This window comes from Sphaerodactylus townsendi, linkage group LG15 (assembly GCF_021028975.2).
Source record: "Sphaerodactylus townsendi isolate TG3544 linkage group LG15, MPM_Stown_v2.3, whole genome shotgun sequence".
NCBI lineage: Eukaryota > Metazoa > Chordata > Lepidosauria > Squamata > Sphaerodactylidae > Sphaerodactylus > Sphaerodactylus townsendi.
This window is the reverse complement of record NC_059439.1, coordinates 9,644,298-9,647,671: the sequence shown is the minus strand read 5'-3', so window position 1 is coordinate 9,647,671 and position 3,374 is coordinate 9,644,298.

Sequence of the window (3,374 nt, the reverse complement as noted above, 5' to 3'; positions counted from 1 at the left end):
CAGCTAGGGGCTGGCGATCACTTTCGATCTCAGACATCCGCTCCTGCCTCCTCCCATCGCATGCGTTCCCAGCCCACCTGGTCTCCCCCTTCCTCTGCGGGGAGCCTAGAGGAAGTGGGTCTTCGGGAGACGCCAGTGGGAGGAAGGCGACTCCCAGCTTCTTGTGGTGAATGGTGTTTGGAAGCCCGGGGGGATTGTTGGTACACGATGCCTCCCAGCCTTCGTGAGCAAGTTCTCGAAGCCTGTCATGATGCCTGCTTTCGGCTGGACATTTCTGGCTTTCTCAAAACACTGCATTTAGCCATACGTCAATTCTGGTGGCGCGCCATGCGCATAAAGACATTGAGAACTTATATATCAAGGGGTGCTTCTCTGTTTGTGCGGAGGCCAAATCCATTCCGGGAAAGCCCCATGGACTGTTAAAACCTCTCCCAGTTGCCTCCCGTCCCTGGGAGAGTTATCTCAATGGATTTTATTACGGAGTTACCAGAGAGTCAAGGAAACACAGTCACTTGTGGGTGGTGGTGGACCTGATACTCCCAAACAAGCCCATTTCATTCCCTGCACCTCCATTCCCTCCACGGCGCTCCTAGGTGGTAGCGACTGTTCATTCAACATATATGTCGTCTACACTCCTCCCCCCCTCAAGGTGGTGTCCGGCCGCAGGCCTCAATTCACATTTCAAAATTCTGGAAAGCTTTCCTGGGCTTATGGGGGGCCACCCGGTAGTTTGCCGCCCCCTACCGCGTTCAAAGTAGCCGGTGAAAGGCCGGAAAGAGCGAACAGAACTCTTGAACAGTATTCCACGTTATTACACCAACTATCACCAGGAACAACTGGTGCGATTTAATTCCGTTTACAGAATATGCCTACAACAATGCACCATTCATAGCAGTGATGCATAAAAAAAGCTATGAAAATTGTGTCTGGCGGCTCCTTCCCGCCCATTGCCCCAACTACCAGCGGAGGCGCTTCATCCCTCAGAATTCCAGCAGTAGATTTCATCTCTAGCTGAGGGGTGGAAAAGCATTGGTTCAGACTGCTTTGCAACAAACTAAAGATTCCCAAAAGTTCCAGGCGGATAAACATGCGTTCTGACTTTCCTTTGCGTGTTGGGGCTTGGGTCTATTTGTCTCACGAAAAACCTCAGAGGCGTGCACATAAAATTCTCAAAACTGGGCAAAAAGTTCGTGGGACCTTTTAGAATTACAAAAGTGATTAATGATATTTACACTGCCGAGTTAGATTTGCCTAATTAGTTAAGTAATATCCATCCTGTCTTTCATTCCAACTTGCTCAAAGGAGGCTCCAGCTTCTGATGCCTAGCACGCGACCACTCCGGAAATACCCATGACTATAATTGGTAGCCACAAGCATTATGAAATTGGCGCCATCCTGGACTCTCGTTTTAATCGTAATCGCATGCAATGATACTTGGTTTCTTAGATTTGGGGTATTCCTCTGGGTATAATCAATGGGTGTATTCAGAGAATATTGACGCCCCCTCCCTTATTTCTGCTTTCCATCGTACCTTCCCGCAGAAACCAGGGGGGGAGAAGTTGTTCTTAGGGGAGGCAGAGTGTAAAGGTTTCAATGGTGTTGATTCTCAACTGCCCAGCAGCTTGGCCATGACTGAACGTTCCAGAACTTCGAGCTGATAGGCCCGAAGCTGACTATTTCCCTGGTAGAGGCCTTATCTCACAGAAAGAGATGAGAATGCCGTTCCCATGAGAATGGGACTGGGGAAACCGGGAGGGGGATGGGACGGAAAAGCTTATAACCTGTGGTTCTGGCGGGAGACTTCATTCCTGTCACGGCGTGTACGTGAGCTTTCTAAGATGTCTGAATAAACGGTCTTTCAACCAAAAAAAAAGCCTTTTATTTCTGCTCTATGGAATTCCTTACAACCAGGTTCTTCCCTCTTCTTCCTCAGTTTCTCAGTCCCCAGGCAAGAGCCCTTGGTGGGTTGCCCCAGGCATCACTCGGGAGGAGGGGCAATTCACATGTTGTACAGGCCTGTGCTACAGAGACCAAAAAAGAACACCTGTTGATGCCATGTCTCAAGTCATGGAAACAATTCTTGGTGACTTCAACTCCTGCCCTTGTACTTGCCCTTGTATACTAGACCAGAGTAAGGAGGTTTAGAACCTCAGCTTGCATGCAGAAGAACCCAGGATCAATCCCCAGCATGTCCAGTTGAAAGGAACAGTTTGTAGGTGATGTGAAAGGCCTCATCCTGGCACCATGGAAAGCCACTGCTGGTCAGAGTAGACAAGTTTGACTTTTGTAGACCAGTAGTCTGACTCAGAAGGAAAAAGCTTATTCATGGAAGGGTCATGACTTACCAATCAAACACTTTCTGTGCTCCCAGAAACATCCATATTCAGTCTCCAGCATCTCCAGATGAAAGGACCTGGAGAGCGTCTGCCAGTCAGAGCGGATAATGTTGACCTAAATGGTCCAAAAGGTAGCTGCATATGTTTACGGGACCCCTCTGAGTGCCCCCCCCAACTCTTTGCTTGCTTTCATTGCAGTGTTTATATCAGGCGTGTCCAACTCTGGCGCTTCAGATGTTCATGGGCTACAATTCCCATCAGCCCCTGCTGGCATGGTCAAAGGGGCTGATGGGAATCATAGTCCATGAACATCTGAAGTGCCGAAGTTGGACACCCCTGATTTATATCATGGACATTTTGACTTCTGGCCTTATTGTTTGACTGCCAATTTTATCACCTTGAGCTTTAGACTATAATCATTTTATAGCATTTTTGAGCTTCCCTGTATTTAATTTATGATTAGAAACCTCAGAAGTCTCTGTGATGGCAGTACAGCATAAATATTGACACTAGAAATAAACGGGCAGAGCTTGTTCCCTCCTCCGCTGATCAGCACAGACAACACTTCAGATATCTGCTGCTGGGAACTTGGACTGAGCAGAAACAGCTGGCGCTAAAAAAAATGGGAATGAATGGAAAAATGCAGATTGTGGAAAGAAGCAGCTGAAAACAGATGAGGGATAACGGGGACAATGCGACGCTGGGGGTCGTAGCAAAATTTCTGTGTATTGTTATTTCAATACGCTCTTAACCATCCCTTCCTACCAGTATTATTGTTCTGTTGTTTCTTATGCCAATAAAGGTTATGAAATTAAAAAAAACAGATGAGGAACTGCTTTGGGAGAGGGGAGATAATCCATCTTCCTATATTTTGCAAGTCTTGAACTGTTACCGCCATAGGAAAATAAACAAAATATTTTCCTGAGTCAGGTTGCCTGGCTACACTGGCTCCATGCCCGGACGCGGAGACTTGTGTGGTACAGAAGCCTCCATAAGGCTCACAGAGAATGCTTAGGTATGCTTGTGCCAATGACATAT